The following is a 27,009-nucleotide window of genomic DNA, read 5'->3' on the forward strand; positions in this document are numbered from 1 at the left end:
TTTGGCTCAGGTCCAGGTAGTTAGTGATTTCATGGGTTGTGGGAGGGGCCCTGGGTTGGACTCCGTGTTCAGCAGGGAGCCGGCTTGAGGATTTGCTCCCTCTGCCCTTCCCCCCACTTGCACACATGCTCTCTCTCTCTCAAATAAATAAATCTTTAAAAAAAGAGAGAGCCCAGAAATAGACCTACACAGTTAGAGCGAACTGATCTTTGACAAAAGAGCAAAGGCAATTCAGTAGTGAAAAGATAGTTGTTTCAACAATGATGTGAGAATGACTAAACATCCACATTCAAGAACAGGAATCTAGATACAGACCTTACACCCTTCTCAAAAATTAACTCAAAATGGATCATAGCCCTAAATGCAATGCAAAAAAACTACAAAACAACTAGAAGATAACACGAGAGAAAAATCTAAGTAACTTTAGATTTATCAATGACTTCATATATATATATATATATATATATATATATATATATATATATATATACAGCACCAAAGCACCATCCATGAAAGAGAAAATTGATAAGTACAAGTTCATTAAAATTAGGTTTCTGCTCTGCAAAGACTGTGAAGAGAATGAGAAGACGAGCTATAGACTAGGAGAAAATATTTGCAAAACACATACCTGTTAAAAAAAAAAGCTAGTATCCAAAATATACAAAGAACTCTTAAAACTCAACAATAAGAAAAGAGCAAACTAATTTAGAAAAATGAGCAGAATATCTGAACATAAATTTACCAGAGAAAATATACAGATGACAACTAAGCATATAGAAAGATGCTCAGCATCATATATCATTAGGGAATTGCATATTAAAACAGTGAGATACCACTACATACCAATTAGACTAACTAAAAAGCAAAATGCTGATGATACCAAGTGCTGATAAGGATATGGAGCAACAGGAACTCTCATTTGTAACAGGAATACAAAATGCTACAGCCACTTTGGAAGACAGCTTGCAGTTTTATATAAAATGAGACACAGTAGTGCTGGAGGAGATGCACGCAGCTAACATCGTCTTCTTCCTGCGACTCTTACAGCCAGTTGTCTTGGGTACAATGGCAACTCTTAAGGAAATACTGATTGCACCAATTGCAGAAGAAGAGGCAGCGATCCCAAACAATAAGATCACTGTAGTAGGTGTCGGACAAGTTGGTATGGCATGTGCCACCAGCATTCTGGGAAAGTCTCTGGCTGATGAACTTGCCCTTGTGGATGTTTTAGAAGATAAACTCAAAGGAGAAATGATGGATCTAAAGCATAGGAGCTTATTTCTTCAGACACCTAAAATTGTGGCAGATAAAGATTACTCTGTGACTGCCAATTCTATGATTGTGGTGGTGACTGCAGGAGTCCGACAGCAGGAGGGAGAGAGCTGCCTCAATCTAGTGCAAAGGAATGTTAATGTCTTCAAATTCATTATTCCTCAGATAGTCAAGTACAGTCCTAATTGTATCATAATTGTGGTTTCCAACCCAGTGGATATTCTTACATATGTTACCTGGAAACTAAGTGGACTACCCAAGCAATGTGCGATTGGAAGTGGGTGTAATCTGGATTCTGCTAGATTTCACTATTTTATGGCTGAAAAACTTGGCATTCATCCCAGCAGCTACCATGGATGAATTTGGGGAGAACATGGCGATGCAAGTGTGGCTGTGTGGAGTGGAATGAATGTGGCACGTGTTTCTCTTCAAGAACTGAATCCAGAAATAGGAACAGACAACGAGAGTGAAAATTGGAAGGAAGTGTATAAGATGGTGGTTGAAAGTGCCTATGAAGTCATCAAGTTAAAACGATATACCAACTGGGCTATTGGAGTAAGTGTGGCTGATCTCATTGAATCCATGTTGAAAAATCTCTCCAGGATTCATTCAGTGTCAACAATGGTGAAGGGCATGTATGGTATTAAGAAGAGTCTTCCTGTGTCTTCCGTGTATCCTGAAGCTCGGGGCGTTCCAGTGTGATCAACCGGAAGCTAAAGGATGATGAGGTTGCCCAGCTCAAGAAAAGTGCAGATACCTTGTGGGATATCCAGAAGGACCTAAAAGATCTGTGACATCTGGCTTCTAGGCTGTAGAAATTTAAATTCTTTTTTTTTTTTAATTTTTACTTATTTATGATAGTCACACACACAGAGAGAGAGAGAGAGGCAGAGACACAGGCAGAGGGAGAAGCAGGCTCCATGCACCGGGAGCCCGACGTGGGATTCGATCGTGGGATTCCAGGATCGCGCCCTGGGCCAAAGGCAGGAGCCAAACCGCTGCGCCACCCAGGGATCCCTAGGCTGTAGAAATTTAAAACCATGATGTGATTAACTGTGAGAGTCTTTAGTTTTTCATCCATATACATGGATCACAGTTTGCTTTTATCTTCCTAAATATGTGAATCTGGGCTTACAGAATCAAAGCCCATGTTTGGTTTAATGCTTGCAATATGAGTCTTGAGCAAATAAAATTAACTATTGTAGTGTGAAATAAAATAAAATGAGACACAGTCTTACCATATAACCCAGCAATCTCACTTCTTGACATTTACCCAAAGGAGTTGAAAAGTCATGTCCATGCAAAAACTTGATGTAAAAAAAATGTTTATAGCAGATTTATTCATAGTTCCAAACATTTTGAGGTAACCAAGGCTAATGGTGAATGGATAAACAAACTGTAGTATACTTTACAATGGAATATTATTCAGTAATAAAATGAAACCACAAAAATACATGAAGGTGTTGTATATATATTGCTAAATAAAAAAATCTGAAAAGGCTACATACCGTTTGACTCCAACTATAAGATAACCAAAAAAGGCAAAAATATGGATACAGTAAAAGAATCAGGTTGCCAGGGAAGAGAGGGATGAATAGGTGGAGTTCAGGAGAATTTTAGAATGGTAAAACTATTCTGTGTGATGCTGTAATATTGGATATACAACATTATGCATTTGTCAAAATCCATAGAACTCTACAACTCAAAGAGTGAACCCTAAGGTAAACTATGAATTTTATTTAATAATATATCAATATTTATTCATCAGTTGTAATAAATGTACCCCTCTAATGCTAGATGTTAATACTAGGGGAAACTGGGGTGGGAGTAAGGAGAAGAGAGATATGGAACCTGCAATTTTTCTGTAAATTTAAAACAACTCTGAAAAATAAAGTCTATTACTTAAATTTTTAAAAAATTCATTTTCCTCGATAATTCAGAGGCATTTTTAAATAATCTTCACCTATAGTGTGAAATTCCTTTGGAATTGACTAATATTTGTATATGAATGGGTGGGTCACATTAATATTCTACTCAGAAGTTTCTCTCAGGGTAGAATGAAAGTTCCAGGCTCTCTGAGACTGGGGGTTTCTGAAAGGGAAAGTAGAATTCAGAAAAAAATGCTTAAGACAACTGTCACTTTCACATTCTGGTTATCACAATACCCATGTCACAATACCCTGTCTACATGGTAGAAACATTTTCTCATTCTTCTATTTGTGACTATGTCAGTGTTTGTGAGTAGGGGAATAGATAGAGAACACAGAGATTTTCATTTGGGCAAATTACTTTAACCTCTTCCTAAAATAAAGATATTAACTGTCACTTCAGATCAAAGGGTTATTATGACAATTAAATGAGGTAATGCGTTACTGAGGTCTCAATAAAATATTAGCAATTGTTATTACTGATGCTATTTCTTGCCATTGAAATACTTTCTGATGAAATGCAGATTTTAGTATGTCTAGTCTGAGAAAGCTAAATGTAGGTTGTAGGAGGTGAAGGGATAGAGATGGGAAGGATATCTGGATGAAGTAAAGAAGGAACTAACATTTTTGATGGCAGCTATAAAATCAAGCATCATACACTTTGTTATATCAAGAATCATGGCAGCCTCAGGAATTATCCCTTTTTGTAGATGGAGAAATTAGACTCAGTAGGTAATTTCTCCATGGTACCACAACTAGTTATTGTAACTGGTAATGCTGGGGTCCAACTCAGAAATTTTTTACTTATCGTGTGTGCTTCCCTGTATGGCATATGATGCCATGTGGACTGAGAGATTAGCCTCATTAGTTATTTGGGCTACTTGAGACTGCTCCAACCATGCAGTCATACTGGTTCTTCCCATGATGGGTGCTTGATAAATATCAAATTTGTTTAACATATTTTAAAACAAATGGGAAAGTGAATGAATGGATGAATTAGGAGAACTATACCAAATTGCAGAGTATTGAACATAAATCAAAAGTGATTCTATTTTATACCATGGGTGTGTTGCTCAAAAGTTCCAGAGCTTCTAGAAATATAATCATATTTTAAACAATGTAAGGAACCTCCCCAAATGAACCTGATAGTTTTGTAAAGAGAAAATTCCTTTTGAAATAGGAATGATTACCTCATTTATCAATCACTTTTGATTTCACTGGGTTGAGCTTTTTCTCAAATAGGTTTGAGTAGAAGATTGAGTAAATAGTCTAAAAGCTTCCCTTGGAGGTCACTTCATGAAATAAGCATAAGTCAGAGCTGGGTCACCAAAATCACTTGGTGTTTCTAAAGTACTTTGTTCCCACCTTACATAGGTCTACACATTGGCTCAACTAACTAGTTCTATTTTTTTTTTCTGATTAAGTCTGTTCTAGGCTACTGTTCACATCTTTCTCTTCAGTTCTCATAGAAAGATGAACATGTTACCTTGTATCTGAATCTAATTTTAACTTGTATTTTTGATTAGAGCTATTAATGAAAAGTAATCCTGCTGCTGAAAGTGTTTTAATTAAATTAGTCAGCAGGCACTTTTGAAGCCTATTATGTGCTAGATAATATATAGAGATGAAAAAAATACCTGTCCTTAATAAACTCATAGTATAATAAATAGGATTGTTAATTACCATTTAAAGATTATTTCTATCTTTAATGTTAATAATAACATCCACATTGTTCTGCAATAATATGGTAAAGCCTTTACATGTAAAATGCCATAGAGAAGTAAGGGAATATTCAATATGTGAAGGGGTTGCTGAGTGGAAATTTATATTTATTGAATATCAACTATGTACCAGGCCCTATGCCCACTAAATTCTTAAAACTGTTCAATGAAACGAGTAATTTTACCCCCATTCAACAGATGGGGAAAAATACCAGTGCCGGTAAAAGGCAAAACTGGGCATTCAAAACCTAGTCCTACTGACTCTTAGAGTTTTCCTCCCACCGATGCCACCATTTTCTGAAGACCTACCATGCCCCAAGCTCTGGAATAAGAAGTTTTATATGCCTAGATGGTTCATGTGATATGCCTGGATCTGACCAAACTTTAATGGTTCTTGGGGAAGTGACAGATGATAGCCTTACCTCAAGCACCAGTTGATATTAATGGGATGTACTTCTGGAGTTATATAGAGTTGTGTCTTGTTTTGTGTTTTACTGGAAGATAAAGTACAACTGGGGGCAGGTGCCTGAGAGAACAGAGCAAACTAGGACAATAGAGACAAAGAAGTAGCCTCCTTTCATCTGTTCATCTCTCCTCACTTCCACCTTGAGCCTGACTGGTTGGTCTTCAGCCAGAATTAAGATAGAAATGAAAGTCCATCTAAGAGTCAGGGCATAAACAGTGCTGATTTGGGGCTCAGATAACTAAATTGAATCCAGAATGGAGCATGCCCCATACTGTCTACCTGTAACCTGCAGAGAAGGAGGAAGCAATGCTCTTCCAGTGGATTGGCTTTCTAAAGCTACTGTAACAAATTACCACAAATTCAGTAGCTTAGAACAACAGAAATATATTCTCTAATTGTTCTGGAAACCTGAAGTTTGAGATTAGTATCACTGAGATGTTGGCAGAATAGCTTTTCCTCTGGAGGCTCTTAGGTAGGATGTGTTCCTTGCCTCTTCCAACTGCTGGTGGCTACTAGCATTCATTGGCTTATGTCTGCATCACTCCAGTCTTTAAGGCCAACATCTTCAAATCCCTCTCTGCCTCCATCTTCACATCACCTTCTCTTCTGTGTCAAATCTGCCTCTCTCTCCCTCTCATAAAAATGAATGTGATTGTGTTTAAGTCCCACCCTAATAATCTAAAATAATTTCCCCTCTCAATCACCTGATCATACTAATCAGGTCTGCAAAGACTGTTTTCAGATAAAGTAATGGTTGCAGGTTCCAGGATTTAGGATGTGGATATCTTTGGGGGGCCACTTTTCAGTTTACTACACTCAGGATCCCTGTCTTCCAAGGCAGTGGGTAAGAGCCTCATTCAGGGCCTACAGGGCATGGACTGTGCAGAGGATACTCAAACAATAGAAAAGGAGCAACCTGTACTGAGACCCTGGAAAACTGAATGTGACCCAAGGACACCTTGGTTGAGTAGATGGGTGATGAGTGATAACCTGAAGGAGCAGGTGTGAACTAAGAACCATGGCAATTTGGAAATTGTTCTTCATGTGGTTACATAGACTCTCACACCGTGGTAGAGGCTGAGACATTTGGATGAGCTGTAACCAGTATTTGATAGAGCAAAATACAAAAAGATGTGATCATAAAGCAGCTATATTTTCGTCAGTGCTTCCTTTCTCAGTAGCTAGATGGGCTAATAGCTAGTTGTTCTTTTGCAACATGAGAGAGCACTCAGGCATGGCCTGTAATTTTCTGATACCTTTTAAATATAAAAAATCCTCTGGTCAGTCTTAATGCAGTAATTAAATGCCCAGTCCAATTTTATACTTTACTTAAAGCTAAAGCTTCTCCCTTCCTCTGGTTTAGTGCTACTTCTAGCCAAGACACCTACAGGATGACAGGAGACATAACCTACCTCTATTTCCCAGCTTTACACTTTCCTTCTCCCCCACCCAGCCTTACCCCTTCATAGTAGTCAATTGTAGAGGTAGAGATAGCTAAAAGAAAGTTTTTACTGACTAGAAGAGATGTAATCTGACATTACTGCCCTCTGTCAGATTCCCAATACTGATTCTTTTTCTCATGGGCAGTTTTCTTCTGAGTTTCTCCAAGATTCTCCCACTAGGAACATCAAATGGCAATTCATAAAACACTGACAATCCGACTGACTGCTGGGGAGCGAACCCTTAGGCCCTAGGAACCCAGCAGTCACCACACACGGGGTCCATTGCCTCATCACTGGCTCTATTGGATAAGATCAAGTTAAGATGGCTCTAGGCCAACTCTCTCCCAAAGGATTGCAATTAGGTCCAAGGTGAGCTCCCATGTGATCTGCCTATGCAGCCCCCAAAAAGGCAGTTTACCCTGATGCATTTCCTCTTCTCTGCCACTTCAAGCTTCTAGAAGCCAAGAAATTTACAGCTTTGAGACAAAAAACTCCATTGAAAAGGACTATCTTTGCAGTTACTGAGATACTTTCCCATAAAATCCTTTGTCCTCTTTTTCCTCTTCCTGTTCACTTGGTATTTGAAACCAGAAAGAATATAGCATGTAATTTTGACTTTCCAGGACTTGTACAAACTTATAGCCTTCACACAGATGATCCAGAGCATGTTAGACTGACTTCAGTGAACCCCCGAACCCCTCCATCCTCTTCCTTGATGTGAAGATTTTCCCACTGCCTCAGAGGCCATATCTTTCCAACAACCAAGCTCTTCTAATAGATGTAACAGAGGTGTAGCAAAAGGCCATCTGGGACTTTGCTCCAAATCCTCTGTCTCTGTACCCTGGTAAGATTAAACTGTCCAACCTAGAAATTCTAAATCAGATCCTACAGCTTTTACCAGTTGGCCTAAAAGGCCTCCCCCTTTCTTATTTCCTTTTCTCCTGGGTAGCACCAACACATGAGAAAAACAAATCAAGTCTATTTAGAGGCCGCATGCTTTTTAGGGCACTCTTTTTTTGTTTTGTTTTTTAATATTTTATTTATTTATTCATGAGAGACACACAGAGGGAGGCAGAGACATAGGCAGGTTCCATGCAGGGAGCCCGATGTGGGACTTGATCCCAGGACTCCGGGATCATGCCATGAGCTGAAGGCAGATGCTCAACCGCTAAGCCACCCAGGCATCCTTATAGGACACACTTGATGCAAAAACTGTTCAATAACTTCAGAAACTCTGGTTCTTGGGCCATAAGTCTACTTTGTTGAAGAAATATGTTCTCTTTAGCCTTTGCTATTTTGCCTTTCCTAAAATACTGATTTCAACTTTAATTTAGCCTCATCACTGCAGAGGCAGATGGAAATATTCTGGCTTCTCTGCTAGAGAAAGTATTCAGGTTTCTTAGCAAAAATTAGCAGAGAAGTTATTTTTTCAAATACATATATATCTTATAAGGAAAGAAGAACTTCACTATTAAATAATATGTTAAAGCTTAATCATCTGGATAACAATATATGTCATATAATACATATTTGTTGACTATTTAGGGATCTATACAAATTTCCAAAATATGTCATTTCCCTGAAAGACAAGCAACATATGGTGGAATTTAATAGTTATATGGCTTTTATGAAAAGTAATTCATTGTTTTACAGAGGTATTTTAATGGATGATAAATGATATTTGAAGTAAAACTGAATTTCTTTAAAATGAATCCTAGATAAGGAATGAAGAAACAGCAGTTAAGAAATTCAAAAATTGAGATTCAATTTTTACTTACACTTTTAAATAACTATTTATTGAGTCATACTACACTTTTATGACAAAGTACCATTTTATAAACTCTTGATTTCTAGTCAGTACTGGTAAGGAATTATAAAACTATAAATCAAAATACTTCAAAAAGTCAAATTATATTTTAGTAAAATTAATTAAAGACTGCTATAAAATAGACTTCCGATTTTGAAAACATCCATTTATAACTGATGAGAAATATGATTGTCAGTATTAAATCTTCTTATATGTGTTCTACTTGGAGGATAATAGCCAAAATGGCTTTAAGCTAATATAAATTATAGCATGAGTTTTATTTTTAGTGACAGAAAGATACAGGTTCAAATTCTAAGCTTGCCACTTTCTAAATATAACCTTGAGCAATTAACTTGGCTTGTCTGAAGACAGCTTCCTCACCATTAAAAGGGAATAATAATAATACTCCACCAAGCATTAAATGACTTACTTCCAGTGAGAGGAAGCTAAGAAAACTAACTTTCCCAAATGAACAACTAGAAAATAGTTTTTTAAAGTATTCTGTCGGGAAGCTTAGTAGAGCCAATAAGACAGTGAATAATTAAAGAGACAAAATCTCAGAAAAGAAAGAAACCCAGGGTGGGGACCTCTTTTCCCCACCAGTGTCTGCTTGTTCTGGAAGAGGGTACCTATGAGAAAGGTAGAAGCGAGCAGAACTTTCCATTGACTCACATGAAAATAATTAGAGTTCAGAGTCTCTTTGTAGCAGGGATTCTGAAAGACAGCTCCTTAGGTATAATAGTGAATCAGAAGTAGACCAGTCCTCCCAGGAACAGAAGCCTTGCTTCAAATCATCTTAATCCAAAGGTAAAAAAAGAGAAAAAAGGAGCACACACAGGTGCAACCAAATAACAGTACAATAGAATTTAGATTCAAGTTATCCGTAATTTCATTAAGTAAAAATGGACTAATTGCTACAATTAAAAGACATAGATTGACAGAGTTGCATACAATATGTGTGTATTCTGAACATTATGAGCCAAACCTAAAATATAAGAAAACCTAAAGTCTGGAATTAAAAGTCTGAAAAACAATGTACCGGGATGCCTGGGTGGCTCAGTGGTTAAGTGTCTGCCCTGGGCTCAGGGCGTGATCCCGGGGTCCTGGGATCGAGTCCCACATCAGACTCCCTGCATGGAGCCTGCTTCTCCCTCTGCCTGTGTCTCTCTGCCTCTCTCTGTGTCTCTCATGAATAAATAAATAAAATCTTTTTTAAAAAATGTACCACTCAAATACTAAACAGTGTGGTTTTAAAATAGGCCCTTGGATTCTTTGACACTACTCCCTTCAAAGGTAAAGCCTAATTCCCCTCTTCTGGAGAATAAGTTGCACTTAATGACTCACTTCTAATGAATAGAATGTGGCAGAAGTGAAAGTGTGCAATTTAGCCTAGGTCATAAAATTTGTTGTGGCTTCCTCCTTGGCCTCTCTCCCTCAGATTGCTTGCTCTGTGGGAAGCCAGCTTCGAAATCATGAGGACACTCAGGCAGCCTATTGGAGAAGTCCATGTGATGAGGAACCACAGCTTCCTGTCAACAGCCAATATGAAACCAAGGCCTGCAGTCAAAAGCCATGTGAGTGAGCCATCTTGGAAGTAGGTTGTCCCCATTCAAGCCTTCAGCCCCATTCAAGTCTCATGAAGGTGCAGCTCCACTTGATATCTTGACTGCAACCTCCTGAGACACTAAGCTGCTTCTATATCCCTGGCTCCCTTTAAACTATTAGAAGCAATAAATGTTGGTTTTTAAGCTACCAAGTTTTAGGGGTACTTTGTTAGTCAGGAATAAATAACTAATATACTAACCAAAAGAAAGCTGGTAAGAACTACATTAATATGATAAAAATATATATATACTTTAAGTCAAAAAGAAATATTTTGGAAAAGCGGTGTAATTTAACAGATAATTATAATAATACATAAATTTGTATCACCTAATAATATAGCCTAAAAATGTATAAAGCAAAAATTGATGGAATTATAAAAAATAAGAAGCAGATGCACATTCACACTGGAACATTTAAAAAATATACCTCTATGTAACTGATAGAACCAGAAGACCAAAAAAAATGATATAAAAATTTTGAACAACCCAGTTAAAAATGTATGTAATTGAATACGCAACAACTGCAAGCCACACATTCTTTTCAAATACACATGGAAAATTTTCAAAATTGCTGAACCGTAAAGCAACTCAACAAATTTCAAAAGAATGGCATCACACAAAATATACTAGATGACCACAGATCAAGGCATAATAAAAAGATAACTATAAAATTCCCATAAATTTGGAAAATACAAAATATGCTTCTGGATCCCTGGGTGGCGCAGCGGTTTGGCGCCTGCCTTTGGCCCAGGGCGCGATCCTGGAGACCCGGGATTGAATCCCACGTCGGGCTCCCGGTGCATGGAGCCTGCTTCTCCCTCTGCCTGTGTCTCTGCCTCATTCTCTCTCTCTCTCTGTGACTATCACAAATAAATAAAAATAAAAAAAAATATATGCTTCTAAATAACCTCTGGATCAAAGAAAAGATCACAATGGAAGTTAGAAAATATTTTGAATTTAATGATATGAAAATATTTGTTGAATTTAACTAAAGTCATACGTTAGAGGGAAATACATAGCCTTAAGTACATATATGAGGAAGAACAAAGACTGAAAAATCAGTGATCTAAGGATCCATCTCAATAAGTTAGTAAAATAATAGCAACTTAAACTCCTCAAAAATAGAAAAAACTAATGAAAAAAGCAAAAAATGAGGGACAGAAGACTAAAATATAATAGGATCAACAAAGTAAAAATTGATTCTTTGAAAAGACTAATGAAATTAATAAACTCTAGGGAAAGCTTATTAAGAAAAAAAGTCACAAATCAGTAATACCAGGATTGGAAAGGGTGATATATAACTACTGCTCCTATACATTTTTCAAATATAAGAGAATATTAAGTATAATCTTGCAGATTGGAATTCTGTGATCCATTCACAATGATGGTTATCTTCTTTAACTTGGCAAATGCCCACTGATGTCGTTGTGAAGTCAAAAGACATTTGGCTTCAGGATTTAATGCTCTATAAAAACCAGTAGTAAATAACTTTAATTTTATATCACAGTGAAACTTTATGGGATACAAACTCTATTGTTATAAAAAAAATTGACTCTCTAAGAAATTCACAAGACTCCCCAAATTCCACAGTCTTCACAGCCTCTTTCCACTTCCTGCTCAAACAGAAGAGAATGGCACATAGAACTATTCTTAGTGGAATTAGAAGTCACAGTGAATAATTTTTTACTTGCCCAATTCCTATGAAAAATAAAATATTTCAGTGATTTAATTTCTTACTGTAAACCTGGCCTGATCTTGAAGCAGTGCTTCCATACCACTATTATTGAACATACCATTAGGAGTTCCTTATTTTTTGTAATTGGAATTGCATGTTAAAGGGGATAAACTAAAACCACCATGTGACCCTGGCTGCTATCTCATCTGCAATTCTACACCTGAAAGTGACTACTTAAAGAATAATGTGATTACAATGGGTAGAATGCTATTTATACCCTCAACCAGAGTTATTTTAGAAACAGGACGATAGTAAGTGAATCACATGTTTTATCTTTTAGGGAAGATATGAATTCCATGTTCTCCATTTATAAAAAGAAACAGAAAAAGAAAGAATTCTTTACCTACAAAGCTTTCTGCTGAGGAATGCCTTAGCGATATTATCATTGTGATACCATTTAATAAGTGGCTTAAGAAGACCTAATATTGCAGGCAACATTGTCAAAGACCATTATAATTATCTACAGTTGGTTCTGGGTGATTATCTGGCTTTTCGCTGTCCTTTTTCCTGGCTTTTCTTCTTTCTCTTTCCAAATCCTGCTTTGGGACCATTTAACTGCTCAGTAGCACTTCTCTAAGTGAGCTGGTAGGAAATGATGGAGATGAAATTTAGGTTTTTCTATGTATACATATATTTAATTCATGGAAGATTTTTGAAGGAGAGAGCTCAGCTGTAAAGTGAGATTTGAAGAACTCTGGGGTGTTTAACATTTCCTGTCTTTATCTCATAGCAACTATGAATGCACTGATTTGACCACCTTTATTAGACCCTCCAAGCAAATTCCATATATATAGACTTTTTCTAAGTCCTAAGTCTGTAACAAAGAATTGGTCACTGCTCCAGCCCACATTTGCTCCTCCCTGTTGTCATCTTTGATGGATTCTTCTAACTTAAGGGCATACACAGTTCAAACCGACAAATACAAGAACCAAATGCTGTGCTGTAAAACTTATTTTTTCAGTTTGATCACCTGGGTGTTTGACTTGTCTTTTGCCCTCTTTGAGAGCCTTTGTTATCTGGATTCTTGGCTGGCTTCCTCTGTCCAGTGACAAGCAGTGTATGGCTTTGCTTCTCCATAATCCTCATAATCAACACTTCCATTTATAATAACAAAGTACATTCACCAACACTCTTGTGTGGAGCACTTTACTTACTTTTCAGAAATCAGAGGAAAGGTAAACAGATTCCTGCTGGATCCCATATTCAGAGCTTATCGGTAACCCAAGGAGAGAACACACTAGGACTTTCTTTTGGAAGTGTCAACGCTTTAGACATATCAGAGCAGGATTTTATCTCTATGTCCAATCTGATATAAAAATTATCTCTTGAGCTGCACATGAGTGGCTCAGTTGGTTAAGTGTCCAATCTTGACTTTGGCTCAGATTGTGATCTCAGGACTCTCAGATCAAGCCCCACATCAGCTCCACTCTGAACAAGAAACCTGCTTAAGATTCTCTCTGTCCTTCCTCTCTCCCTAATCCTTCTATAAAAAATAATTTTAATTAAATTTTAAAAATAATATTATCTCTTGGGGGTTGGTGCTTGGGTGACTGAGTTGGTGAAGGGTCTGTTTTTGCTCAGGTCATGATCCTGGGGTACTGGGATGGAGCCCTGAGTTGGGTCCCCTGGTCAGCAGGGAGCCTGCTTCTCCCTCTGCCCTTCCATCCCTCATGCTCATTCTCTCTATCTCTCAAATAAATAAATAAAATCTCTTTAAAAATTTTAAAATTATCTCTTGGAAGGAAGATATTATTCTTCCAGATGGGTTGGAAAATGGATAGAATAAGCTTTAACTCCACACCAGACCTGATATTACTTCCCTTTTGTATCATTCTGAATTAGTGTAACCCAGCTAATGTAACTAGGGTTTCTTGATATCTCTTTTGTTGAAAACAGGAAAGAAAAGGGTGCCTGTCTGGCTGATCAGAAGAGCATGTGACTCTTGATCCTGGGGTCACAAGTTTGAATCCCACATTAGATATAGAGATTATTTAAAAAAAAAAAAAGAACTTAAAAAAAAAAGAGTATGCAAACAGGAAAAAAAAGTTTTTACAATCTTACTTGAAGCAAAATTTCAATGTGAATATTCAGCCATATGAAAGGTTCCAAATTTTCCAACTTGACATTAGACTTATAGCAGTATTTTACTCCCCGCCCCCCATCTCCTGTTATCAACAAAGCAAAGAAGAAATGGGATTCCTATCAGTATATGTTGTCATGTGTTAAATCGTCCGGATAAAAAGTGCTATGAACTGAAGTGTATCCTCTCAAAATTCAAATGTTGAATCCTTAACCCCCAGTGTGACTATATTTGGGAATCAGGCCTTTAAGGAGGAAATTAAGGTTACGTGATGTAAATGTTGGGACCCTAATCCAATATGACTAGTGCCCTTGTAAGAAGAGAGATACCAGGGATGCATGCACATAGAGGAAAGGCTATCTGAGAACACAGCAAAAAGGTGCTATCTGAAAGCCAAGGAAAGAGGCCTCAGGAAAAAACAAACATGTTAACACCTTGATCTTGGATATCCAGCCTCAAAAACAGTGAGAAAATAAATTTCTATTGTTTAAGCCACTTAGCCCATAGTGTTTTGTTATGGCATCCCTAGAAGACTAATACATCAGTCAAAAATATCTTCATGAAGAAAACTGAGGAAGTCAAGCCTGCAAACTTAAAAAAAAAAAAAAAGATTTTTAATTTATTCATTTGAGAAAGAGAGAGAGAGGAAAAGGGAACACAAATGGGGGGAGGGTCAGAGGGAAAGGGAGAAGCAGACTCCCTGCCCAGAAGGAAGCTCCACATGGGGCTTGATCCCAGGATCCCAAGATCATGACCTGAACTGATCCCAAGATCAAGCACTTAACTGTTTGAGCCACCCAGTGCCCCAGTCCTTCAAACTTTTGATCAAATTTATCTTTTTTGGAATCTGTGGATTTAATTGGATTGCTTTGGACAAAAATGATTTAGTCATCTTTTAAAAATAGTAATATCAAAGCACCAATTAGCACAACTTTATTCTCTCAGAGTTCAAATAAAAAATTACCTGATTAGTGGGGTAATTTTTTATGATTCAACACTATGCTAGCTATCTGGTGGAATTTGGGGCATATGATTTCAATTAGAAACATCTAAAGAAAGAAATTCACCAATATCATAACTTTGGTTGTATTATGTTGACTGTTCTATGGGCTATAGCTTTCTCCTTCTTATCCATATCTCCCAAATTTTCTTCAGTGTTCTAGTATTTCCTTTATAGTGGAAAACTAAAATATAGTGGGCTTGAAAACATTACATGTATGTATGTAATTTTTATTTACATAGTATTTTTAAGCCAATTACACTTTTCATGCTTTACATATTTTGTATATTTATATTATAGATATAGATGGAAACAGTGTGCTATAATGCTATCCCTCAGTTTATCTAGAGGGTTAGGAATAGCCACTTGGGGAAGGATTATGAAAGAAGAAAAAAATAACTGTGGCAGCAATGACATGAGAAAAAACTATGACAAAAGAGAATAGAGCATGTTTGGACAAATGTGCAGTTTGTTGTGCCACTAGTGTGGTGAGGATACATGTATTGTGTAAATTAAGGCTGGATAGACTAGAAACTGATGACTGAAAATCATAAATGCCATGTTAAGGAGTTTGAACTTTATTCAGCAACAGTGGAATACATAAATGATGGCATGGGTGGTGGTGTGAAAGCTTACTGACTGGAGCTTGGGAGACAAAAGCTATAAAATAGTCCTTGACAGAGATGCTGTAGGTCTTGAGGACAGAGGGAATAGAGAAAAGAGGATAAAAAAAAAAAAATGACATTGCATACAGGGAATGGGTGGAACTTAGAAGTATGTTGGATATGATGAAGAAAGAAAATCACAAAGTCATGATGTTGAGAAGGTCCCAGTTCAAAAGATTGTAAGAGCAGTAGCTCTGTAATGCAATATAGGGAACCCAGGGGGAAGAATAGTAAGTTTTGGTTTGGATAAATGATGAATTAATGTTGATCTCTTATGGAAATGTCCAAATGCTATTTGAGAACACAGGGTAGGAGCTTAGGAGCAAACTGCAAGAAAATGGTTCTCCTTTCTAGGAATGAAAGTATAAACATATCATAAGAAAGAACCAAGGATGAGCCTTTGAGAAGCCCCTCAGTTATGGGGCTGGATGTAGAAGAAAGCAAGCAGCCATGGGGACTGAGGGATAAAAAAGCAGAAATAGTGCAGCTAGATGAAAGAAGAATATGATTATACAGAAGGTGTTGATAAAGGCTTGTCATATGCTTGCTATAGCATGAACATACTTGCTGGTTTGGCCTAACTGAATAAACAGGCTTCAATAACCAAGGAAACCATTTTACTCCCAGAATCAACAATAGGATGGTGCCTTGCTGTCTAGGATAAGATGGGGCTGGCTATTCATGCTAAGACCCTTCCTTCCTGCTTCTTGACCTGTAACTTGGCCTCCCTGTAGCTGTCTTATCTTCAACTCATAGGGAACATAGTCCAGTTAAGAGGAAACTACATCTCTCTTCACTACATCTCTTCTCCAGACACCTCCTCCGATTTCTATTATCTCTTATCAGCTGTAATACTATCCAAGGTTGTGATTCCAGACAGCAGAGCCTTGGACATTCTCTCTCTAAGACCAGAGGTTATCCAAACAGCCAATGGGCAAAGAGTAATACCTCACAATTAATAATAATCAAAAGCATTAACAGCTAAAATGGAGACTTCCCTGACCACTCAAGAACACAACTCTGTTGATTGATCTCACTTTAAATTTGTGACTGCTAACCTCTAATGGGCAATCCTATGACAGATGCCTTTCATTCTTTTCCCTATTCTCCTACATTACTACTAGCTAACATTTTTTTTCTTCTACTTTCAAATCTCCTACACCCCCCAACTTTCCCATAATTCTCAGAGATGACATTTGTAGAGATATTAGAAGCAATCACCATCAGCATTCCACCATCAAATACAAATTATAACTTCATTCAGCACCAAACTCTGCATTTTTTAGCTACATTGAATTTATATCATTGCTGAATCAAAATACAGTTCCTTCACCTGGATCCCAAACCCTCAATGATTTTGCTTCTGTTATTATCCCCTCTTTATTGGAACACTTCCATCAGCACAGAGACATGTTCTGATGTTTCACATTAACTTTTCAGAGTCTCAGCTCCATCAGTAAGAATTTTCTAAACACTTAGGTTCTTCCAACAACACTGTCTTTGAGTCACCCTCTTGTTCCTATTTGATTTTATTTGACACAGTACAAATGAAACCACAGTTGTGCATTTAGTCCTTGCTTTATCCAATTATTCTGTCATTAACTTATGGACAAAATGCACTTCCTAAATCTTGGCTAGCCTCTAGATAATGGTACCAATTGATGGGGAAAGACAAATAATGTCAATTCCTTATTTGTTAACAACAATTTGGAACTTAGTCACTAAAACCATCTTTATTTTAAAATGAGTGAAGCCTGGGAAAGAAGCAAAAAATTGTTGAAAGAATGAGAAAATTATACCTGAAGAATAAGGTTAAAGTACTAACCCTATTAAAAATGGGGATGTAATAAAACTGAAGAACAACTTAATGGTCTTTTAAAAGTAGGAGAATATTCAGAGGACAACAAATCTTATCAATTCCATTAATAACAAAGGCAAAAATAGGTTTTGATAAAAGCATCAGAGGCTTTGTTTATTATTTGTGATTTTTTAATAAATTTATTTTTTATTGGTGTTCAATTTGCCAACATATAGAATAACACCCAGTGCTCATCCCATCAAGTGCCCCCCCCAGTGCCCGTCACCCAGTCACCCCCAACCCCGCCCACCTACCCTTCTACCACCCCTAGTTCGTTTCCCAGAGTTAGGAGTCTCTCATGTTCTGTCTCCCTTTCTGATATTTCCCACTCATTTTTTCTCCTTTTCCCTTTATTCCCTGTCACTATTTTTTATATTCCCCAAATGAATGAGACCATATAATGTTTGCCTTTCTCCGATTGACTTATTTAACTCAGCATAATACCCTCCAGTTCCATCCACATTGAGGCAAATGGTGGGTATTTGTCATTTCTAATGGCTGAGTATATTCCGTTGTACACATAAACCACATCTTCTTTATCCATTCATCTTTCGATGGACACTGAGGCTCCTTCCACAGTTTGGCTATTGTGGACATTGCTGCTATAAACATCAGGGCACAGGTGTCCCGGCGTTTCACTGCATCTGTATCTTTGGGGTAAATCCCCAGCAGTGCAATTGCTGAGTCGTAGGGCAGATCTATTTTTAACTCTTTGAGGAACCTCCACACAGTTTTCCAGAGTGGCTGCACCAGTTCACATTCCCACCAACAGTGCAAGAGGGTTCCCCTTTCTCCACATCCTCTCCAACATTTGTGGTTTCCTGCCTTGTTAATTTTCACCATTCTCACTGGTGTGAGGTGGGATCTCATTGTGGTTTTGATTTATATTTCCCTGATGGGAAGTGATGCAGAGCATTTTCTCATGTGCATGTTGGCCATGTCTATGTCTTCCTCTGTGAGATTTCTCATCATGTCTTTTGCCCATTTCATGATTGGATTGTTTGTTTCTTTGCTGTTGAGTTTAAGAAGTTCTTTATAGATCTTGGAAACTAGCCCTTTATCTGATACGTCATTTGCAAATATCTTCTCCCATTCTGTAGGTTGTCTTTTAGTTTTGTTGACTGTATCTTTTGCTGTGCAAAAGCTTCTTATCTTGATTCAGTCCCAATAGTTCATTTTTGCTTTTGTTTCTCTTGCCTCCGTGGATGTATCTTGCAAGATGTTACTGTGGCTGAGTTCAAAAAGGGTGTTGCCTGTGTTCTCCTCTAGGATTTTGATGGATTCTTGTCTCACATTTAGATCTTTCACCCATTTTGAGTTTATCTTTGTGTATGGTGAAAGAGAGTGGTCTAGTTTCATTCTTCTGCACCTGGATGTCCAATTTTCCCAGCACCATTTATTGATATTATTTGTGATTGAAATGCATTACGAAATAAGTTTTAGAATCACTTTTACTAGAATAGATATGTTCATGTAAAATGTAACTGCCTCATTTAGGAAGGATTCAGGAATGGCTGTTCTTGAAGTCAGTGGAAAGTAATAAATTACCTCTACAAGACTCTTTTACTGAAATGGGTCTTACTAATTCTGAAATGTTTTGTACTGCCATATCATGGTTATTTTTTCTTTAGTCAAATAAAAATTTATGTTTCCTCAAGCTATGATAAAGAGTTTCAGAAACCTGGTAACAGAAATGTAATAGAAGTACTTCCACTTTGCAAACCTTTCCGTGTTCTTTACTTTCTTAAATGAGTAAAACCTTCTGTAAATGCTGTGATATATACCACAAAGCCCTCTGGGACTTGTGTTTGTTGGTTCATTTTTTGTTTTTTGGAGTTTTTTGCCTCTTTTTTTCTGTCTCTCTTCTTTTATAAGACAATGTGGTAAACACTATCAGTATATAACTATTTTTAACATTTAGAAAACTAGGAATGTTCTTCAACACAATAACCAGCAAAGAAATTGAATCAGCAATCAAAAAACTCCCAATAAACAAAAGTCCAGAACCAGATGGAGTCACAGGTGAATTCTGCCAAACATTTAAAGAAGAGTTAATACCTATTCTTCTAAAACTATTTCAAAAAATAGAAAAGGAAGAAAAACTTCCAAATTCATTCTATGAAACAAGCATTTCCCTGTGTGCCAAAACTGGATAAGACACCACTAAAAAAGAGAAATACAGGCCAATATCCCTGATGAACATAGATGCCAAAATCCTCAACAAAATACTAGCAAACTGATACAACAATTCATTTAAAAAAAACATTCACCATAATCAAATGGGTTTATTCCTGGGTTGCAAGGATGGTTCAGTATCCACCAATCAGTGTGATATTTCATATCAAAAAGTGAAAGGATAAGAATAATATGATCATTTCAATAAATACAGAAAAAGTATTTGATAAAGTACAACACCCATTCATGATAAAAATTCTCAACAAAGTAGGGAATATAGGGAACATAGCTCAACATAATAAAGACCATATATGATAAACACACAGCTAACATCATCCTTAATGGAGAAAAACAGAGAGCTTTTCCCCTAAGGTCAGGGAAAGACAAGGGTATCCACTATTTCCACTTTTATTCAACATATTACTGGAGGTCCTAGCCATAGCCACCAGACAATAAAAAGAAATAAAAGGCATTCAAATTGGCAATAAAGAAGTAAAACTTTCACTATTTGGAGATGATATAAAACTCTATATAGAAAACCTGAAAGACTCCACCAAGAAAACTACTAGAGCTGGGAAAGAAATTTAGAAAAGTCACAGGATGCAAAATCAATGTATAGAAATCTGTTGCATTTCCATACACCAATAATAAGCAGCAAAAAAAGATATTAAGAAAATATTCCCTTTTACAATTGCATCAGAAATAAGATACCTAGGACTAAACCTAACCAAAGAGGAGAAACACCTGTACTCTGAAAACTATAAAACAATGATGAAAGAAATTGAAGACAATGCAAAAAAAAATGGGAAGACTTCCATGCTCACAGATTGGAAGGACAAATATTGTTAAAACGTCTATACTATTCAAAGCAATCTTAATGCAATCCCTATCAAAATACCAACAGCATTCTTCACAGAACTAGAACAAACAGTGCTAAAATTTGTAAGGAACCACAGATAAATGAAAATATGTTCAACATCATATGTTACCATCAGGTAGATGCAAATCAAAACTACCACACCTGTCAGAATTATTAAAATCAACAACACAGGAAACAAGTGTTGGGGAGGATGTGGAGAAAAAGAAACCCTCATGACACTGTTGGTGGGAATGTGAACTGGTGCAGCTACTGTGGAAAACAGTATAGAAGTTCCTCCATAAGTTAAGAATAGATCTACCTTATGATACAACACTCACATTACTGGGTATTTGCCCAAAGAATACAATAACACTAATTCAAAGGGATACATGCACCCCTATGTTTATTACAACATTATAACATTATTTCCAATATACTTGCTATTCTATATATATACTTACTGTATATATACTTTATATATATATATATATATATATTCTATATATATACTTACTCTATATATATATATTCCACTATATATAATGGAATTTTATCTGGTCACAAAAGATAATGAAATCTTGCCATTTGCAATGACATGGATGGAACTAGAGAGTATAATACTAAACAAAATAAGTCAGGCAAAGAAAGACAAACACCATATGGTTTTACTCATATGTGGAATTTAGCAAACAAAGCAAATGATCAAAGGGGGGAAAAGGGAAAGAGACAAATCAAGAAACAGACTTTAATTATAGAGAACAGATGATTATCAGAGAGGAGGTGGGTAGAGGGATAGGTTAAATAGGTGATGGGGATTAAGGAGTGCACTTGTTGTGATGACAGCTCATCACCTGGTGTTACATGGAAGTGTTGAGTCACTATATTGTGCACCTGAAACTAATATAAAACTGTATGGTAACGCCCTAGAATAAAAAAAACAACTATGCATGTTTTTTTTATTAATTGCACAAATACCACAAAATGGTATTAAGTACTGCATAGTGTGAATCTTCAACTCATATTATATTTTACTGTATAATAGTCATGAGTGTGAAGAATACATTTGACCCCAATTAAACCTGTTCCCCATTTTTATTAGGCTCTAAAAGTCTAGGTACAATGTTCTATTTCTATAGATATGAAGGCATAGACTTACGAGGAAATTTCATGTTTCTGTCATGTTTATATTTCTATCTGTGTTTCAGTCATGTAGAGGAGTTGAACCTCTATGCTCTGATGTATGTGATGTATTTTTAAATGACAAAATATGGAAAAATTGAATACCTGTTAAAACCTACTAACCATGAGAAAGTCAGAACACACTATGAATTACAGAAGAAACTCAGTGAATCATCTGGATAATGTGGGCAAAAAAGCCACATTTACATGAAATATCCAAGTAATTCCAACTTTGGGGACTTATTTACCTAGATATGGCACTTCCAGATAGTGCCTTATAGATCCAGATAATGTCTTCAGTAGTAGAAATTTTTTCATCCTTTCGGGTGATTTTAAAAATCTTTTATAAACAATTAGCAGTCATTTGGAGTGAAATATGATAAGTAAAAACAACTTTCTAAGTTGTGTTTCACATTTCTGAGACCAAATCAAAGTGTAACCTAACAGTTAAAATATTGTCTTATCCTGGCTCATGGCTGTCCCTGGTGGTAACTGAGTGATGTCCACTCTGCTGGAATAGGGAATAAATGTTAAGGGTGAATTTGAAGGGCATTATTTTTGAGTGTTTCAGTTTTTTTGTTCTAGAATTTTTTAAGTCTTATTTCTCTTCTTTTTAGTCATATTTCTTTCTTTTTGACCAAAAAAAAAGTAGATCCGGATGTATTTTCTTAAGAATTTCTCTGGCATCTCATGATTGCTGCCAGCCTTGCATAGTATCACAAAGCCATAGTTAGATATTAGTGTTCTGTGAACAGGAAAGGGAAGTAGGAGTCTCCTGGCCTCAGCTTGCCAAGCAGCTCTCAGGTACAGTATCTTTTGTCTCTCTCTCTCTTTTCCCCCCCTTTGCATATTTGTTTTGTTTTCTAAATTCCACAAATGAGTGAAACCATATTGTATTTGTCTTTCTCTGCCTGACTTATTTTGCTTAGTATAATACTCTCTACCTTCATTCATGGTATTGCAAATAGCAAGATTTCATTCTTTTTTATGTCTGGGCAATATTCCATTGTATGTATATACCACTTCTTCTTTACCCATTCATTAGTTGATGGACACTTGGGCTATTTCCATAATTTGGCTATTGTAGATAACGCTTCTATAAACACCAGGGTGCATGTATCCTTTTGAATTAGTATTTTTGTATTCTTTGGGTAAATACCTAGTAGTACAATTGCTGGATGGTAGGGTAGTTCTAGTTTTAACTCTTTGAGGAACCTCCATACTGTTTTCCACAGTGGCTGCACCCAGCTTTCGGAACACTTTTAATGTATATCCGTCCTCACTGTCAGTACTTTCTTCCTTCTAATTTAAGCCTAATTTAAATCCTTAGGACTGTTTCCTCTTGTGAAGTGAAAATAGCAAATGGCTTTGATCATTTGGGTGAGAATTCTTCAAAGCCCAGAAAACCACTTTTTAATCATTACTAGTCTTCATTGTCCCATATTCATGTGATCTTGAGATATTTTAAATTAATCTCTAAAAATCTTCCATCTCCAGGCAAAACTGGTAGTAAACCAGCAACCCTGATGTTGGAGTGCATGTTAAAACGTTGCTCTGACTCAAAGAATTGGAATGTAATTTACAATTGAGGATAAACTCTGTGAAAACACCTCCATGATCAAGATAAAAGATGAAAAAGAAAAGTATCTTTGGGCCCTAGGGATAATTAGATCTGATGGTATCTGCTGCAACTTGCAAATGTGAACATTTTTAAGGGCAACAACAGGACTGGAATATAGCAGCCCAGTAAGAACTGCACCTGAAAATATTCCTATCCATTTGGTGCAAATCAACAGTGAAAAATAGATATTGAGTACATTTTTTTTATTTTTATTTATTTATGATAGTCACAGAGAGAGAGAGAGAGAGGCAGAGACACAGGCAGAGGGAGAAGCAGGCTCCATGCACCGGGAGCCCGACGTGGGATTCAATCCTGGGTCTCCAGGATCACGTCCTGGGCCAAAGGCAGGCACTAAACCGCTGCGCCACCCAGGGATCCTGATATTGAGTACATTTTAAAATTTATATCAAGTGCCTGCTTCTTTCTAAAGCTGATTTTTGGTTTTTATTTAATTTGTGTATTCTCTGGCTGCTACTGCTACAATGGATGCTGCTGCTTGGCATGCAAATATCAAGAATCAACTACCCAAAGTAAAGAAGAAGGAGAGAACCATGAAGCTTTACATATCTATCAGTCAATAGGGCTTGTGATAATATTTAAAAGAGAAGACTGTCTGCCAAACTAATGCATAAAAGGTGATGATAAATCTTTCTACTATCAGATACAATGTCATGTAAACAAAAAGTGTTGGGCACAAGAATAAAATCAGGAACATAAAAGTCTCCCAGCAATGGGGGCAATGTGTGCAGCAACTGTAGCAATGTGATAGAAGCAGGATAGTACTGCATTTGTTCATGAAGAAACAAGCCCTCTTAATGCACCTTTCTCAAAACAATTCTTTCCATCTTCTGTGACACTACCTTGTCCTAGATAGTCTGCTTACTCTTTTAATCTATAGCCAGCCCCCTAACTGAAAGCTTTCTTTAACATCACAGTCTCCTCCCTCTCCTATGATCTGTTTATATTTTCACTCCTAGAATGAACTATGGTTTAGTCTCAAGCTATCGCTCAAATTCTGGGCCTTGTATTTCTAATTGCCATCTAGAATTCTCCATAGAGACAGACATTTTAAGAGACTGTAAGGTTGAATGAATTCTGTAGTAATGAGGCAATCCTCTCATCAACTAGAAAATAGTAAACAAATATACTGGTAACAGTCTATACCTCAAGGTATATGTTCATCTATTTTTTTTATAGATTCTAAATAGAAGTACAGTATTCTGTTTATAGAGAAATCTCAATATAAGTTTTTGACTAAATGTATTCACATGGATTAATGTGAGTAAAACTTTATCAGATTATAGGGGATAATTATTAATATTTTTACGAGCTATTTAACTGGATTGATGAGTGACAAAGAGAAAGCAGAATTCCTTGGCTCCCATGATTCTTGGGCAAGGAAACTGTGCCTTCAATTCTCTGGTATCAGTTACTGGCTAAGGGCTGTCTGAGGGACTTCTGGCTCCCTGCCTGTGTGGGCAAAGGCTCAGGAATACTCTAGTAGTCCTCCATATAAAGTTATTGGTGTGAGCTTTTGGAAACAAGAACATATAGAGGCCAGGGGAGGGTCACACAAATGGCACATAGAACACTGGTAGTATTTCCTACACCAAGAAAAAAATTAATGTCTCATAAAACATATTAATATGCCTGTCTTTTGAAAATTCCAGTAAATTTTGAAAGAAAATTGGGGGACCTGGTGGTTCAGTTGGCTAAGCAGCCAACTCTTGATCTCATCTCAGGTCATGATCTCAGGATTGCAAGACAGAGCTCTGTTGGGCTCTGTGCTGGGCATGAAGCCTGCTTAAGATTCTCTCTCTTCCTCTCCCTACTCCATCCCCCAATCCCAGTTATACACTCTTTCTCTCTAAAAATTTTTTTTGAAATAAAATAGTTTTTAGAGTGATATCATCACTGCTCAAGACTTAACTTTACCACTGCTTTTAGAGGTGCTCTAATTGGACTCCTCTCTCTAACTTCCTTAGCTGTGTGGCTTGAACGTTTCATTTGCTGACAAGGATGACATGACAATGGCATACAGAGGGGTATTTGGGGCAAACAAGGAAACAGAATCTTTTTTTTTTTTTTTTTTTTAAGGAAACAGAATCTTAACAATAGAGAACAAACTGATAGTCATCAGAAGGAAGGTGAGTGGAGGAATGGCGATAAGGATTAAGAATGTGCTTGTAACAAACACAGGTGATATATCATATCTTCTTTATCCATTCATCAATTGATGAACACTTGGGCTTCTTCCATATAATGGCTATTGTAAATAATGCTGCTGGAAACACAGAGGTGCATGTATCACTTTGAAATAGTGTTCTTGTATTTTTTGGGCAAATACCCAGTGGTGTGATTGCTGGATCATAAGGCAATTCTATCTTTTACTTTTTGAATAACTTCCATACTGTTTTCCACAGTGGTTACACCAGTTTGCATTCCCATCAGCAGTGCACATGCATTCCTTCTTGTCCACATCCTTGTCAACAGGAGACAGGATAGATTTTTATTTATGTATTTAAGATGAGAAAACTAAGACCAAAAGACATTAAGTGACTTATTGAAATCATATAGGGATTCAATGACATTGCAAGTATTTAATTCCAGATCTAATATATACTTATCTATTATCCTTAACACTGTTATTTAATGGACTGGACTTTGCATTAGAATTTGTTCATTATTTTCCCTTCTGAGTTAAAAGATGTATTACTTTTCTATGTATGTTGTAATAGATTACCACAAACTTAGTGGCCTAAAACAATACAAATTTATTACCTTACAGGCTCTGCAGGTCAGAAATCCAAACTGGGTCTCACTAGGCTAAAATTAAGGTATTAAACTAGCTCTGTTCCTTCTTGAGGCTCTAGAGGAGAATCTGTTTTCTTATCTTGTGCAGCTTCTAGAGACTGCCCACATTCCCTGGCTTGTTGCTCCTCTTCATTTTTAAAGCCAGATAATAACAGTTGAGATTTTTCTACATCATTTCTTCTGACACTGACTTTTCTGCCTTCCTTATGCACATGTAAGATATTTTATCAGGCACCTGGGTGGCTTAGTCAGTTAAGCATCAGACTCTTGATTTCAGCTGAGGTCATGATCTCAGGGTCATGGGATTGAGCCTCACATTGGGCTCCATGCTCAGTAAGGAGTCTGCTTGGGGGTATTTCTCTCCCTCTCTCTCTGTCCCTTCCCACCTAAAATAAATAAATAAATAAGTCTTTAAAAAAAGTAGATCCCTCATTAAGTGGGTTCATCTGGATAATCCCCGATAATCTCCCTATTTTAAGGTCAGCTGATTAGGAATCTCAAATCCATCTGAAACCATAATTCCCCTTTGCCATGTAACCCAACATATATACAGGTTGTAGATATTAAGATAATATTCCATTAGAGGACATGGGAGCATTATTCTCCCTACCACTGAAGGGTACCTAAGACATTGTTTATTAAGGTAGAATTTAACCTTAAGTTAAGGATTGGCTTTTTCACTCAGATCTTAATAATATTCTGATATCTTGCAGGGTAGAAATTAGTATTCCTCTTATAAATACCAAAATGACACTTGCTATCAACTGTCTTTTTAAATAATTA

The 27,009-nt window shown here is 36.8% G+C and overlaps 1 long non-coding RNA gene and 1 pseudogene across 2 annotated transcripts in view; one reads left to right on the forward strand and one right to left on the reverse strand.

Moving 5' to 3' along the window:
* LOC140632688 (uncharacterized) overlaps positions 1–27,009 on the reverse strand; it is a 124,313-nt gene that overhangs the window by 47,693 nt on the left and 49,611 nt on the right. The window lies entirely within an intron of this gene.
* LOC140631631 (L-lactate dehydrogenase B chain-like) lies at positions 847–2,115 on the forward strand (annotated as a pseudogene).

The sequence above is a fragment of the Canis lupus genome, chromosome 4, assembly GCF_048164855.1.
Source record: "Canis lupus baileyi chromosome 4, mCanLup2.hap1, whole genome shotgun sequence".
Lineage (NCBI taxonomy): Eukaryota > Metazoa > Chordata > Mammalia > Carnivora > Canidae > Canis > Canis lupus.